At 55.9% G+C, this 17,294-nt stretch overlaps 1 pseudogene; it reads left to right on the top strand.

Annotated features, from left to right (window-relative positions):
* The first annotated feature begins 242 nt into the window (after window positions 1-242).
* LOC120381994 lies at window positions 243-372 on the top strand (annotated as a pseudogene).
* Window positions 373-17,294: the final 16,922 nt, after the last annotated feature.

The raw sequence follows: 17,294 nt of genomic DNA on the forward strand, positions 1-17,294 counted from the left end.
CAGGCTATGTGCTATAAAAAGAAATCTTTGCTCAGTGCATTTAGTATATATCATATTTTAATATGAAAATAACTTGATATACATTGAATGTAATCTATATATTTTCATGTGTATGGACCAATAATACATCTTATTTATATATATATAAATTAACATAACAGATAATACATATTTGTATATTTAATACATTGTATAGAATTTGATATATGTAAATAATTATACTATAATGGTTGTATATTACATTTAATACACAGTGGCAGTATCGTAGCCAATGAGGTTAATCCGAGGCGCGATTATTGCTAATTGAAAACTTTTCCAGATATTTAATATATGTACGGATAATACATCTTTTTATAATTTATTATATTTAATGGTTGTATATTATATTCAATATAGATATGTAATGTAAGTAAAGACAATACATCAGGGGTGGGCAACCTATGGCACGGGTGCCGAAGGCGGCACGCAAGCTGATTTTCAGCGGCACTCACGCCGCCCGGGTCCTGGCCCCCAGTCTGGGGGCCTCTGCATTTAATTGAAATGAAGCTTCTTAAACATTTTAAAAACCTTATTTACTTCACATACAACAATAGTTTAGTTATATACTATAAACTTATAGAGAGAGACCTTCTAAAAACATTAACATGTATTACCGGCACGCGAAACCTTAAATTAGAGTGAATAAATGAAGACTCGGCACCCCTCTTCTGAAAGGCTGCCGACCCCTGCAATACATCTTTGTAATTAATATAATGGTTGCATATTTATTGTATATATGTAAAGATAATACATATTTAGAGTTAATATAATGGTATATTATCTTTCATATTATAGATATCTAATACATGGAAAGATAATACATATTTAGAGTTAATATAATGGTATATTATCTTTCATATTATAGATATCTAATACATGGAAAGATAATACATATTTCTAATTAATAAAATAGTTGTATTTACCATTATAGATACATAATGTATGTAAAAATACAAATTTCTGTATATTTAATATAACAAATATAATCTTTATAATTTAATTAATCTCGGTATAATTGAATATTCTATAAAAAAGCTATAAAATGATGATGTATATAATATTTAAGATGAAATGTAAATCTTTATAATTAATATAACATATAATATATCTATTTAACATAAAGATGATACATCTTTGCATATGACAAAGATCTTTGTACATTTAATTAAATATATATATATATAACATTTTAGTATATAAATATCTATAATAAATGGTTGTATATTATATTTAATAGTCTATATGTAAATATAATACATCTTGCCCATTATACTTAAAACAGCAATAAATATATATTTAATATGTACTTAGTGTATTGTAATTAATATTTTAAAATTAAATATATAGAACATTAATACACATTTATTCTATTTGAAAGTTGTATAATCTATGTAAGATCATACATCTTTAGATGTATTTTTTTTTATAACTGGAGATATACCAATCTCCTAGAACTGGAAGGGACCTTGAAAGGTCACCTAGTCCAGCCCCCTGCCTTCACTAGCAGGACCAATTTTTGCCCCAGATCCCTAAGTGGCCTCCTCAAGGATTGAACTCACAACCCTGGGTTTAGCAGGCCAATGCTCAAACCACTGAGCTATCCCTCCCCCCATTTAATAGACAATACGTCATTGTATAATATTATGTAGCTATTTTTAATATATAGACCATCTTTACATGTTATATTTAATATAAAAGCGAATATATACGACGATGATCGTTAATGTATCTATGTAATCTATGAATATAATCTAAAAAGTGAATGAATGCAAATGATTATAAATAGTTTTAGGGTCCTGAATGAAAATTTGTCTCAATTTATATGGTGTGCTGGTCGGATAATCATGTGGCGTGGAGTTCCAAAGGTGAACCAAGAATTCATTTTCTTTCCATTGCTTTGTTCTCTTCTTGCAGAAGGCAAAGAAAAAGACCCCCCCCTCCCATCTATTATTTTCACGTAATCTCCTGATTTTTGAAGCCAATCTCATGATTTCGGGGGCGGGGGAGGCTGCCTCAGGAGCTTTGGGGTTGTCAAAGTCTGTTTCACTCCTGTTTCAACTCAGTTTCTGGGCATTCGGGGGAGGGGGCTGGCAGATGCCGTGTAAACGCCCTGGTAGGACCTTTTCAAAAGTTCAAGGATCGAGCCCAAGCTCGGCCAACGGCAAAAAGTCATTCGCCCCTGGAATCACGCTTCAAGTTGCCCCCAGTCTCCCCCCGCCCGGCTGTGTTTTGCAGCCCCCACCCCGGGGCAAGAACTACGCTACCCACAATTCTGCCGGGCTCCCAATCTTTTAAGCTGGCAGCTGTTGGGAAGGCAGATTACGAGATTAGCGCGTGTGTCTCCCCCCCCACCACACACACACACTGCCCACCCCCACGCCGGGCACCGTGATGCCAAGGAAACGGAGAGGTAGGGACCCCCTTCCGCCCCCCAAGATGGCGCCTCCGGGATACCTCTCTGCCCCCCTCTGAGTTATCCCCAACTCCCCCACTCCCACCCCAGCACAAGAGCTGGGGGGGGGGCCCTGGGGATGAGCCGTGTATGGGGGTGAGCAAACATCGGGGGGGGGGTTCTCCATGGGCGTGAGGGGCCTGGCAATGTGCTGGCGTGTTGTCGTGTCGCAGAGCGCAAAGTTTGGGGTGGCCTACGGGGGAAGAGGTGCGTTTGTGTGTTGTGTAGGAGCTGTGTTGTATGGCAGCGTGTGTATGAGTTGGGGCAGGGAGTGGGGGCTGTAGGGGACAGAGGGGGATGTGGAGGTGGGGGAGTTTGTGTGGGGTTGTGTTGTGGAGTAGGATGGGGTGGAGGTGCGGGAGTTTGTGTAGTGTTGTGGGGTAGAATGGGAGAGAGGCGGGTGTGGGAGTTTGTGTGTTGTGTCGTGTTGGGTATGATGGGAGACAGGCGGATGTGGAGGTGTGGGAGTTTGTGTGTTGTGTAATGTTGGGTATGATGGAGAGGCGGATGTGGAGGTGTGGGAGTTTGTGTGTTGTGTCGTGTTGGGTATGACGGGAGACAGGCGGATGTGGAGGTGTGGGAGTTTGTGTGTTGTGTAGTGTGGGGTTGGATAAGAGAGGGGTGTTTGGAGGTGTGGAAGTTTGTGTAGTGTTGTGGGGTAGGATGGGGGAGAGGTGGGTGTGGAGGTGTGGGAGTTTGTGTGTTGTGTAATGTTGGGTATGATGGAGAGGCGGATGTGGAGGTGTGGGAGTTTGTGTGTTGTGTAATGTTGGGTATGATGGAGAGGCGGATGTGGAGGTGTGGGAGTTTGTGTGTTGTGTCGTGTGGGGTTGGATAAGAGAGGGGTGTTTGGAGGTGTGGAAGTTTGTGTAGTGTTGTGGGGTAGGATGGGAGAGAGGTGGGTGTGAGAGTTTGTGTAGTGTTGTGGGGTTGGATGGTAGAAAGCCAGGTGTGGAGGTGTGCGACTTTGTGTAGTGTGGGGTTGGATAAGAGAGGGGTGTGGTTGGAGGCTTGTGTAGTGTTGTGGAGTAGGATGGGAGAGAGGCGGGAGTTTGTGTGTTGTGTAGTGTGGGGCTGGATAGAACGGGGTGTGCGTGGAGGTGTGGGATTGGATGGGGGAGAGGTGGGTGTGGAGATGCAGGTTTTGTGGGTTTGTCTGCGTGAGGGGGCGTGTGAGGTGGGTTGTGTTGCATGGAGCATGGCAGAGGCGACGGCAGGAGCGTTTCCGTGCTGGGTACAGTTGTGGGGTTGCATGGGAGAGCGGCAAGCGTTGCGGTGTGAAGGTTTGCGAGGCTGTGTTGTGGTGTGAGAGTTGCCTTGTTTGGGTACAATGGTGTGTGTGTGTGGCCGGGGTGGGGGGAGTTTGGCTGTTCGCTCTGTGGAGGGGGGGTATATGAGGTGTGTGTGTGTGTGTGTGTGTGTGTGTGGAAGGTGGATGGGTTGTGCCTGTAGCAACTGGGATGGGCGAGTTTTGATCGTTTGCCTGTTGCGTTGAAGTTGTGGGGTGTCTAGCAGAGAGGTGTGTGGTGAGGTGTTGCGGAGGACTCAGAGTGTGAGTTGTGTTGTTTGAGGGCAAGGGGTTGAGGGTGTGTGTGTGTGTGAGAGAGCTGGAGGTCCAATTTTGGGACTCTGTGTGTGGGGGGGTGGGGGAACAGGGTTTGTGGGTGCGGGCGGGTGCACTTGGGGGTAGCGGTGACTTGGTGTGTGTGGTTATCTGCTCACCCCACTGCAGGGTCCCCCCCATGCTGCCCCCCAGAACTGTGTCCCACCTTGGGGGTCTCCCAGGGGCCACCCCAGAAACCCCCCCCACACACACATGCCCCATGGCGGGGTGCCCCCTGGAAATACCTCCCCTGCCCAGTGGCTCCCCTCCTCCTTGGAGCTCTGCACACCCCATCTTTGGGGGGGGGGGAAGGCCCTGGAAACAACCCCCGCTGCAGGCACCTGCCCCCCTGCCTAGCCTGACCCCCATCTGCCCCCCCACCAGAGGCCCAGGCCGCCCTGCGCCTCATGGAGGAGACGCCGGACCAGAGCTTCCGGCAAAAGGCCCAGACGCTGCTTAGCATCTTCCAGAGCCGGCTCTTCCAGGCGCTGCTGGGTAGGTGCTGGCCTGGGGGCGGGGCTTAGGGGATGGGGGCGGGGCTGTCGCAAAAAGGGGAGGGGCTTAGGGCCTGTGGGTGGGGCTGATGGAAGGGGCGGGATTTAAGGAGGGGGCAGTCGTTGAGGGACTGTGTGGGGAGGGGCTTAAGGATGGGGGTGGGACTGACTGAGCAGGGGGCGGGGCTTAGGGGGCGTAAAGGGGAGGGGCTTAAACAGCAAGGGCGGGGCTTGGGGTAGGGATTCGGGGGAGGGGGGCCCAGGGCATAAAGTGCGGGGAGGTGCGTGACGCTGACCCGAACCGGCCGGCCTGGCTTAGCCGAGCGGCCGTCCGGCCTCGGAGGCTGTGGGGTGACCCCCCGACGTGTGGGCAGTGGGGCCTGGCGGCGGGGGAGGGCTATAATTAGGGTTTAAATCTGCGCTAATGAGCTCTGACCCGGGTGGGGGCAGGGGAGGAGGCCGAGGGCCGGCCGGTGTCTAAGGAGCTTTTCAGACACAGCGGCTCGGCTCAGCGGGTGGGTGGGCGGCCGCGGGCTGGGCCCGGCTTAGCCGGCCAGACCGGTGCCCCGGGCCCCTCTACCCTGGTATCCCGCCCACGGGGGCCGGATCGGGGCCCATCCAGGCCTGGCCTCTCCCAGCAGGGGGCGCTGTGGCGGGGAAGGGGGCGGGGTGGCGTTTGGGGGGCGGTAAATTCCGGGCGTCTTCCCTCCCCAGACATCCAGGAGGTCTATGAAGCGACGGTGACGGACACGCAGCCCCTGCCGGCGCGCAGGGCTCGGGCCAAGGTAAACGCAGAGGCGGGGGGTCCGTCCGTCTGTCCGCCCCCGGGGGCAGCTGTCCGCCCGGCCAGCCGCCAGTGTGTCCTTCTAGCTGTCCCCGTACACGGCTATCTGTCCGTCCGTCCATCCATCCCCATACACACCTATCTGTCCATCCATCCATCCACCCACCCCCGTGCACAGCCGTCCATCCGTCCGTCTGTCCGTCCATCCATCCACCCACCCCCGTGCACAGCCATCCATCCATCCGTCCATCCAGCCACCCACCTACCCCTGTGCACAGCCGTCCATCCATTCGTACATCCATCCATCTGTCCATCCATCCACCCACCCCCGTGCACAGCCGTCCATCCATCCCCCATACACACCTATCTGTCCATCCATCCACCCACCCCCGTGCACAGCCGTCCATCCGTCCGTCTGTCCGTCCATCCATCCACCCACCCCCGTGCACAGCCATCCATCCATCCGTCCATCCATCCCCATACACACCTATCTGTCCATCCATCCGTCCATCCATCCACCTACCCACCCCCGTGCACAGCCGTCCATCCATCCGTCCGTCTGTCCATCCATCTGTCCATCCATCCACCCACCCCCGTGCACAGCCGTCCATCCATCCGTCCGTCCATCCATCTGTCCATCCATCCACCCACCCCCGTGCACAGCCGTCCATCCATCCGTCCGTCCATCCATCTGTCCATCCATCCACCCACCCCCGTGCACAGCCGTCCGTCCATCCATCCACCCACCTACCCCTGTGCACAGCCGTCCATCCATTCATCCGTCCATCCATCCCCCATACACACCTATCTGTCCATCCATCCATCCACCCACCCCCGTGCACAGCCATCCATCCGTCCGTCTGTCCGTCCATCCATCCACCCACCCCTGTGCACAGCCGTCCATCCATTCGTCCATCCATCCATCTGTCCATCCATCCACCCACCCCCGTACACAGCCGTCCATCCATTCGTCTGTCCATCCATCCCCATACACACCTATCTGTCCATCCATCCATCCACCCCTGTGCACAGCCGTCCATCCATTCGTCTGTCCATCCATCCCCATACACACCTATCTGTCCATCCATCCATCCACCCACCCCTGTGCACAGCCGTCCATCCATTCATCCATCCATCCATCTGTCCATCCATCCACCCACCCCCATGCACAGCCGTCCATCCATTCGTCCGTCCATCCATCCCCATACACACCTATCTGTCCATCCATCCGTCCATCCATCCACCTACCCACCCCCGTGCACAGCCGTCCATCCATCCGTCCGTCCATCCATCCATCTGTCCATCCATCCACCCACCCCCGTGCTCAGCCGTCCGTCCGTCCATCCATCCACCCACCCCTGTGCACAGCCATCCATCCATCCGTCCATCCATCCTCATACACACCTATCTGTCCATCCATCCCTCCATACATCCATCCACCCACATCCGTGCACAGCCATCCATCCATCCGTCTGTCCATCCATCCACCCAGCCCCGTGCACAGCTGTCCATCCATCCATCCATCCGTCTGTCCGTCCATCCACCCACCCCACAGCCATCCGTCCATCCGTCTGTCTATCTATCCATCCCTGTACACGGCTATCCATCCACCCACCCCCATGCACAGCCATCCGTCCGTCCGTCCATCCCCATACACAGCTATTTGTCTGTACGTCCATCCATCCATCCCTGCATCCCCATACACCACTATTCATCCATCCATCCATCAAGCCCCATGCACGGCTTTCCATCCGTCCATCCGCCCACCCATCCATCTGACCATCCGTCCATCTCATACGCAGCTTTCTGTCCATCCATCCACCCCCTACACAGCTATGCGTCCGTCCATCCGTCCATCAAGCCCCATGCATGGCTTTCTGTCCGTCCATCCCATTACACAGCTATCCATCCATCCGTCCCCATACACAGCTGTCCGTCCTTCCATCTGACCATCCCCATACACAGCTATCCGTCTGTCCATCCATCCCCATACATCGCTATTCATCCATCAAGCCCCATGCATGGCTGTCTGTCCACCCATCCATCCCCATACACAGCTATCCGTCCATCTGTCCATCCCCATAGGCAGCTGTCCATCCCCATACAAATCTGTCTGTCTGTCCATCCCCATACACAGCTGTCAGTCCGTTTGTCCTTCTTTCCATCCCAATACACAGTTCTCCATCTCTCCAACAGTCCATCCAGCCCCGTACACATCTGTCCGTCAGTCTGGCCATCCATCCCCATACACAGCTGTCTGGCCGGCCATCCACCCATCCATCCCCCTCTATCTGTCTGGCCACCCATCCATCGATACATCCCGATACACAGCTATGCATCCATCCATCCGTATCTATCTATCTGTCCATCCGTCCATCTCTATCTACCCATCCATCCATCTATCCACTTCTACCTTCTACCTGTCCATCCATACACACACACCCTCTATCCATCCCTCCCCATACACAGCCATCCATCCATCCATCCATCCATCCATCCATCACTATTCGTCCGTCCATCTGTCCATCAAGCCCCATGCACAGCTTTCTGTCCACCCATCCATCTGACCATCCGTCTATCCCCATACATTGCTATCCATCCATCCGTCCCCATACACAGCTATGTGTCCTTATGTCCATCCATCCCCATACACAGCTATCCAGCCGTCCTTCCTGTGCGCCTCAGTCTGTCCATCCCCGTGCACCTCGATCACTCGGTTAGTCCCTGCATGGGTTCATCCCCGTACACTGCTGTCCATCTGTCCCTCTGTCCATCCCTGTATGCAGCTGGCCATCCATCCCCATCTATCTGTCCATTCATTCATTCATTCATTCATCTATCCACCCCCCACTCACAGCTCTCCATCCGTCTGTCCGGCCATCCATTCCCATCTGTCCATCCGGCCATCAATCCATCCGGCCATCCCCATACATAAATATCCATCCATCCATCCATCTGCCTCCTACACAGCTCTCCATCTGTCCATCCCCACTCACAGGTCTCCATCTGTCTGTCCGGCCATCCATTCCCATCTATCCATCCGGCCATCAATCCATCCGGCCATCCCCATACATAAATATCCGTCCATCCATCTGCCTCATACACAGGTCTCCATCCATCCCTCCATCCCCATATACAGCTATCCATCCTTCCATCCACCCCCCCCCCATACACAGGTCTCCATCCATCCATCCATCCCCGTACGCAGCTCTCCATCCATCCATCCCTGTATACGCCATCCATCCATCCATCCCCATACACAGCTCTCCATCCGTCTGTCCGGCCATCCATTCCCATCTATCCAGCCGGCCATCAATCCATCTGTCCATCCCCATACATAAATATCCATCCGTCCATCCATCTGCCCCATACACAGGTCTCCATCTGTCCATCCCCACTCACAGGTCTCCATCCATCCCTCCATCCCCGTACGCAGCTATCCATCCTTCCATCCCTCCATCCATCCATCCCCATACACAGTCATCCATCCCTCCATCCATCCATCCCCATACACAGCCATCCATCCCTCCATCCATCCATCCCCATACACAGCCATCCATCCCTCCATCCATCCATCCCCATACACAGCCATCCATCCATCCATTCATCCATCCCCATACACAGCCATCCATCCATCCATCCATCCATCCATCCCCATACACAGCTATCCATCCATCCATCCATCCATCCCCATACACAGCTAGCCATCCATCCATCCATCCCCATACACATCCATCCATCCATCCCTCCATCCCCGTACGCAGCTATCCATCCATCCATCCATCCCCATACACATCCATCCATCCATCCCTCCATCCCCGTACGCAGCCATCCATCCGTCTGTCTGGCCATCCATTTCCATCTATCCATCCGGCCATCAACCCATCCGTCCATCCCCATACATAAATATCCGTCCATGCATCCATCTGCCTCATACACAGGTCTCCATCAATCCATCCCCATACACAGATCTCCATCCATCCCTCCATCCCCGTATGCAGCTATCCATCCTTCCATCCATCCCCCCCCCCACACAGCTAGCTATCTGTCCGTCCATCCCCTTACACAGCCATCCCTCCATCCCCATACACAGCTGCTGGCTGTCCATCCATCTCCACCTGTACCCAGCTCTCCATCTGTTCATCCATCCGTCCCCAGGCACAGCTCTCCGTCCATCTGTCTATCCATTTATTCCCATACACAGTTGTCTGTCCATCCAGCCGTGCATCTATCTGTCCCCATACACAGCTGTCCTTCCATCAAGCCCCATGCACAGCTGTCAGTATGAGCATCCGTCCATCCATCCACACCCACTCTCAGATTTCCAGCTGTCCATCCATCCCCGTACGCAACCATCCATCCGTCCATCCATCCATTCAACCATCCATGCTTCCATCTGTCCTTCCCCATACACAGCCAGCCATCCCCATACACAGCTGTCCGTCCGTCTGTCTGTCCATCCATCCCCATACACATCTGTCCCTCTGTCCCCATACACAGCTGTCCGTTCCTCTGTCCGTCTGTCCCCATACACAGCTATCCATCCATCCGTCCGTCCGTCCATTCAACCATCCATCCTTCCATCTGTCCTTCCCCATACACAGCCAGCCATCCCCATACACAGCTATCCGTCTGTCTGTCCATCCATCCCCATACACAACTGTCCGTCTGTCCCCATACACAGCTATCCATCCATCCGTCCGTCCGTCCATTCAACCATCCATCCTTCCATCTGTCCTTCCCCATACACAGCCAGCCATCCCCATACACAGCTATCCGTCTGTCTGTCCATCCATCCCCATACACATCCATCCATCTGTCCCCATACACAGCTGTCCCTCCGTCGGTCTGTCCATCCCCGTACGCAGCCATCCATCCGTCCATCCATCCATTCAACCATCCATGCTTCCATCTGGCCTTCCCCATACACAGCTATCCATCCCCATACACAGCTATCCGTCCGTCTGTCTGTCCATCCATCCCCATACACAACTGTCCCTCTGTCCCCATACACAGCTGTCCGTCCATCCCCATACACAGCTATCCATCCATCCGTCCGTCCATCCATCCATCCATCCCCATACACAGCTGTCCATCCCTCTGTCCGTCTGTCCCCATACACAGCTATCCATCCATCCATCTATCCATCCCTATACACAGCTGTCCGTCCCTCTGTCCGTCCGTCCCCATACACAGCTATCCATCCATCCATCCATCCTCATACACCTCTGTCCCCATACACACCTCCCCATACACATCTGTCCCTCTGTCCCCATACACAGCTATCCATCCATCCATCCATCCGTCCCCATACACAGCTAGCTATCCGTCCGTCCAGCCATCCCTCTGTCTGTCCATCCAATCCCCTTACCCAGCCATCTGTCCGTCCCCATACTCAGAAATCTGTCTGGCTGTCTAGGGATTAGAAAAGAAGGGGGCAGGGGGTTAAGGACCCGGAATGGACTCACTTGCAGCGGGAATGACTCAGGACTCCTGGGTTCACTCCCCGACCCCTGAAAAAATTCTCCCTAGCTCTGCCCTGGGGCCAGCCCTGTGCCAGGGGAGAGCGCCCCCTGCTGAGCCCCCCACCCCGCTCCCTGCCCCACAGCGCCCCCTGGGGTCACCCTGAGCATTGGCATCAGTTCTGGGATGTACTAATGGGGGTGTAGGAGTGGGATGATATGGGGGGTGTGTGTCTGTACCACTGGGGGGCAGTTCTGGGGTGGAAGGTACCAATTGGACTGTGGGAAGGGATTCACCTAGCAGGAACATTTCTCTGCCTAATCCTGCCCCATTTCCCATGGTGCCGTGGGGTGTGGGGCAGGAGACGTTGGATCCCATTCGATTGTGATTAAGACAATTTGTGGGGTGGGGGGGAAGCAGTGGTGGGGGTCCTCTGGGAGGATGTCGTTAATTGAATGATGTGATGGTGATTAAGCTTAGCCTCGCCTTATGGGGGGAGAGATGGGGGGAGGAGTGTGGGGGCAGGACATGGGGTCTGTCCCCTCTGGGGGGCGCCGGCTCCCATCCGGCCCCAGGGCAGGGACTGGCTGGCTCAGGGGGGCGGGGAATGGGGCAGGGGCCTGTCCCCTCTGGGGGGCACCGGCTCCCACCCGGCCCCAGGGCGGGGACTGGCTGGCTCGGGGGGGCGGGGAAGGGGGCAGGGGCCTGTCCCCTCTAGCGGGCGCCGGCTCCCACCCGTCCCCAGGGCGGGGACTGGCTGGCTCAGGGGGGCAGGGAATGGGGCAGGGGCCTGTCCCCTCTAGGGGGCGCTGGAAGTCGGTGGCATCTCCAGCCGGCCATGTGTCGGGGTGTGTGGGTGTGAGATGGTCAGTGGGGTGTTTTGTGGGGTAGTGCAGGGGATTTCTCGCCCTCAGACCCCCCCTGGTCTCTTTGTCACATACACCCCGTCTGGCACACCTCTTGGCTCTTACACAAACAGATTGTGCCTCTCGGGCTCACACACAGACACACACACCTATTCTGTCTGTCTCATAGCCTTACTGATTGTGTGTGTCTCTCTCTTACACACACACACACACACACACACACAGCTTGTGTCTGTCTCACAAACACATACTGTGTCTATCTTACACACCCATCCGTACTGATTTTCTCTCACAAACACACTGATTTTGTCTGTTTCACAAATACTCAGACTCTCTTACACACACACACACTGCTTGTGTCTGTCTCGCTTACACACCCACCGATTGTGTCTCTCTCATACACACACATAGTGTGTCTCACACCTACATTGATTGTGTCTCTTACACACACAGATTGTGTCACTTTCACACCCAGGCTGATTGTGTGTCTCTCTCACGCACTAATTGTGTCCCTGTCTCAAACACACACTGATTGTGTCTCTCTCGTACACACCCATCCACACTGGTTTTCTCATATGCACACTGATTTTTGTCTGTTTCACAAACTCATTGATTGTGTGTGTGTGTCTCTCTCTCATACACATACACACACTGCTTGTGTCTGTCTCTCTTACACACCCAGTGATAGTGTCTCACTTACACACATTGTGTCTCACACCTACATTGATTGTTTCTCTTACACACACTGTGTCTCTTTCACACCCAGAATGATTGTGTTTCTCTTACACACCCATCCACACTGATTTTCCTTCTCAAACACACCGATTTTTTCTCTCTCATACTCACACTGATTTTGTCTGTTGCACAAACACTCACTGATTTTCTCTTTCTCTCATCCCCCCACACTGCTTGTGTCTCTGTCTCTGTCTCTCTCTCTCTCACACACACACCGATTGTGTCTCTCTTACACAAATACATTGTGTGTCTCACAGCTACATTGATTGTGTCTCTCTCAATCACAGTCTCTCTTACACACACAGATGGTGTCTCTGTTTCACACCCAGGCTGACTGTGTCTCTCTCTCACACTCACACACACACACACAGAGATTGTGTCTCTCTTACACACCCATGCACACGGATTGTCTCTCTTTCACACACACTACTTGTGTGTCTCTCTCGTTGCCACTGTCGCACGCGTGGGCACACACACACACACACACACACACACACACACACACACACACACACACACTCGTGTATCTCTCACCAGTCCAGTCCCTCCCGGCATGCAGGGGGTTAACCCTCCCCGCCCCCCCGCCCCGAGCAGCCCCCCCCCCGCTGACTCGCTGCCAGGACCCGGCTGGCCGCACGGGGCGGGTGCCCGGCCCTGCCCGCTGCTCTCGGCCTCCCCCGCCCCCCCCCCGGCCCCATGGACCCCCCCAGCTCGGCGTAGGCTCCCCGTCTCTCCTTCCACCACTCCCACCCCCAGAGAGCTCCTCCAGCCCGTCTTCCTCGGTTCCTGCCCCACTCCTCCGTCTGCTGCCTTCTTCCATCCCTCCATCCTTCCACCCCCCACTCCTCTTCCTGCTGCCTTCTTCCATCCCTCCATCCTTCCACCCCCTATTCCTCCGCCTGCTGCCTTCTTCCATCCCTCCATCCTTCCCCCCCCGACTCCCCCCCCTGCTGCCTTCCTCCAGCCCCCCATCCTTCCCCCCCCATTCCTCCCCCTGCTGCCTTCTTCCATCCCTCCTTCCTTCCACCCCCCACTCCTCTTCCTGCTGCCTTCTTCCATCCCTCCTTCCTTCCACCCCCTATTCCTCCACCTGCTGCCTTCTTCCATCCCTCCATCCTTCCACCATCCCTCCATCCTTCCACCCCTATTCCTCTGCCTGCTGCCTCCTTCCACCCCCACTCCTCCACCTGCTGCCTTCCACCATCCCTCCTTCCTTCCTTCCACCCCTATTCCTCCACCAGCTGCCTTCGACCATCCCACCATCCTTCCCCCCCTAATCCTCCACCAGCGGCCTTCTTCCATCCCTCCATCCTTTCACCATCCCTCCTTCCTTTCATCCCCTATTCCTCCACCAGCTGCCTTCTTCCATCCCTCCATCCTTCCACCCCCTATTCCTCCACCTGCTGCCTTCTTCCATCCCTCCATCCTTCCACCATCCCTCCTTCCTTCCACCCCCCACTCCTCTTCCTGCTGCCTTCTTCCATCCCTCCTTCCTTCCACCCACACTCCCCGGCCTGGTGCCTTCTTCCATCCCTCCCTCCTCCCACCCCCATTCCTCCACCTGCTGCCTTCTTCCATCCCTCCTTCCTTCCACCCTCTATTCCTCCGCCTGCTGCCTTCTTCCATCCCTCCTTCCTTCCACCATCCCTCCTTCCTTCCACCCTCTATTCCTCCACCTGCTGCCTTCTTCCATCCCTCCTTCCTTCCACCCCCTATTCCTCCACACGTGGCCTTCCTCCATCCCTTCTTCCTCCCCCCGCCCTATTCCTCCCCTGGCCGCCTTCCCCCATCCCGTCTTCCTTCCACCCCCTCCGCTCCCCGCCTGCGGTCCCCACCCTTCCCCCCTCCCTCCCTCCCTCCTTCCCTCTCTTCCTCCGCCCGGCGCCTGACTCCATCCCTCTTTCCTGCCTCTTCCACCGCGCTCCGCTCGCCGCCTGCCCCCATCCCGGCTTCCTCCCGCACCCCCCCTCCGCCACCCCGCGCCTTGCACCCCCCGCGCCCGCCGCCCGCCGCCTGCCCCCATCCCTCCATCTCCCCGCACCCTGCGCCTCGGGGAGCAGGCATCCGCGCACCGGTGGGGAGGGGGGGCACGGAGCCTGCGTGCGGCGGAGTAGGAGGAGGAGGGGGCAATTGAAGGCCAGGGGTGCAATTAATTCCCGGCCCCCGGAATATCTGATGTGCTGCAGATCCGCCCCGAGCAGCGGCTCCCTCCTCCCCAGCTATGGATTGTCTCTGCATAGTCACCACCAAGGTAGGGGGGCTGGGGGGGGGCAGAGGGTCTCCATGGGGCTGGAGGCGGGGAATGAGGGTCACTGTGGTGCTGGAAAGGCTGAGGGTGATCTGGGGGTTTGGGGTGAGGGGGCTGAGGGTCTCCATGCTGCTGTGTGTGGGGAGGGGTTGCTCAGGGTCTCCATGGTGATGTGGGGTGTCTCTGGGTTGCTGGGGGCCTGAGGGTCTCCATGGTGCTGTGGGGAGGCTGAGGTCGCTGTGGTTCTGGGGGGCTGAGGGTCTCCATGGTGATGGATGTGTGTGTGTGTGGGGTCTCTGGGTGGTGTTCGGGGTCTCCATGGTGATGGGGGCTGAGGGTCTCCATGGTGCTCTGGCGGGCGGGGTGGGGGCTCGGGGTCTCCATGGTGCTGTGGGGACGGGGGCAGAGGGTCTCCATGGTGATCTGGGGTGTCGCGGAGGGGCTGAGGGTCTCCATGGTGCTGGGGGGGAGGGGGAATGGGGGTCTCCATGGTGATGTGTGTGGGGGAGTCTCTGAGGTGCTGGGGGGCGCTTCGGGTCTCCATGGTGCGTTGGGGGTGTTTGGGGTCTCCATGGTGCTCTGGGGGTGCTCAGGGTCTCCATGGTGCTCTGGGGGTTTCTCTGGGGTGCTGGGGGGGGCTGAGGGTCTCCATGGTGCTGTGGGGGAGGGGGATGGGGTCTCCATGGTGATGTGTGTGGGGGAGTCTCTGAGGTGATGGGGGGTGCTTGGGGTCTCCATGGTGCTCTGGGGGGGGGACCTCAGCGTCTCCATGGTGCTCGGGGGGGAGGGTGATGGGAGCCTCCATGATTCTGGGGGGGATCTCCGTGATGCTGTGTGGGAGGGCTAGGGGGTCTCCATGGTGATGGGGTGGGACTCGGGGTCTCCATGATATTGATGTGCGGGGAGGAGAGGGGAGGGTTGGTCTCTATGGGGCTGGCCATCCTGAGGGCTTTCTCTTAGGGCTGGGAGGTCTCGGGGGCTCTCTATGGGGCTGGGGGCTATCTATGGGGCTGTGAGGGAGTGCAGGGGGACTCTCTGTGGGGCTGGCAGGTCCTGGGAGATCTCTGTGGAGCTGGGAGGTCCTGGGAGATCTCTGTGGGGCTGGGGGCTCTCTATGGGGCTGGGAGGGAGTGCAGGGGGACTCTCTATGGGGCTGGGAGGTCCTGGGAGCTCTCTATGGGGCTGGGGGCTCTCTATGGGGCTGTGAGGGAGTGCAGGGGGACTCTCTATGGGGCTGGCAGTCTGAATAGTGTTGTGAGGGGGTTCCTGTAGGCTCACTGTGGGGGAGGCTGGGGGTGCTCCCCGGGGCGGTGGGAGGGTTTGGGCAGCTCAGGGTGGGGGCTCCTGGAGGGCTCTGTTGCTTGGGGTGGCTGAGGTCTTTCTGTGGGGCTTGGGGGTCTCCGTGATGTTAGGAGTGGGTCTGGAGGTCTGCACTATGCTGGGGCTCTGGGTGGGTAGGCTGGGGGGCTGAGGCTGTCTGTGGGGCTGTGGGAGGCTAGGGGCTCTCTATGGGGTGGTGGGGGGTTCTGGGGGGTCTCTATGGGGCATTGGGGGGAGGCTGGGGGTCTCCGTTGTGCTGCCGGCTGCCTAGCCAGTCCTCCCACACTCCCTCCCTCCCTGTGTGCTGCCCCTGCTGGCTGGAGGTTGGGTGGGCCTGGTGTGTGTGTGTGTGTGTGTGTGTGTGTGTGTGTGTGTGTGTGCATCACACCCCCTGCCCCCAATTTGGGGGCAACTGGGGTACTCGCTCTGCCAAATGCCCCACCTCCTCCAGGGCATGGGGGGGGGCAGGGCTCTCAGCTAACCCCACCCCCGGCATGTTGGCACCCCCGGCTGTGTGTGTGTGTGTGTGTGTGAAATTGTGCTGTCTGCACCCATGTACGTGGGGGGGGCTGTGTGTGTCTGCATTGTGTGTGTACTTAGAGGGTGTGTGTAATTGTGTGTGCACATTGTGTGAATTTGTGTGTGTGTGTGCTGTGAGTGTCTGACACTATTTTTGGGTTCTGTGTGTGTGTGTGCTTGTGTTCACGTGCAGCTGTGGCTATTTTTTGTGTCCGGCGTGTGTGTGTGTGTGTGTACTTGTGTTCGTGTGCGGCTGTGGCTATTTTTGTGTGCGGGGTGAGTCGCGCACGCTGCAGGCGGTGTGCGGTTGCGAGTGTGTGGGAATGTGGGTCCGCGCACGTGTTGTGAGATGTGTGTATACACGTGTGTGAGTGACCATGCTGCCCCCTGCTGGTGAGTGTGTGTGTGTGTGTGTGTGTGTGTGTGAAGACAGCTGGCCAGCGGCAACAGAGACAGCTGATGGGTGCCAGAGAGCAGGAGGCGTAGCGGGGGCTAATCTCAGCTGATGGTTAGGGGTCCCCGGGGGGGTGCCAGGACCTTGCCCCAGGCGGGTGTTTCATTCCTGGCTGGCAGATGGTGAGTGGGGGGGTGGCGGGAGGCGGGGTGTGACCCGAGGTGGGAGCCGTGTGTGTGTTGGGTGCCCTGGGCGTGTGTCATAGGCAAGCAGGCATGTCAGTCAGAAGGGGTGGTGACGAAGGTGCAGGAGGCTGCGTGTATGCGTGTGGTTGGGTGGGGGGGGCTCAGTGGGGTTGTGTGCGCGTGTGGCTGTGG

This window comes from Mauremys reevesii, linkage group 14 (assembly GCF_016161935.1).
Source record: "Mauremys reevesii isolate NIE-2019 linkage group 14, ASM1616193v1, whole genome shotgun sequence".
Taxonomy (NCBI): domain Eukaryota; kingdom Metazoa; phylum Chordata; order Testudines; family Geoemydidae; genus Mauremys; species Mauremys reevesii.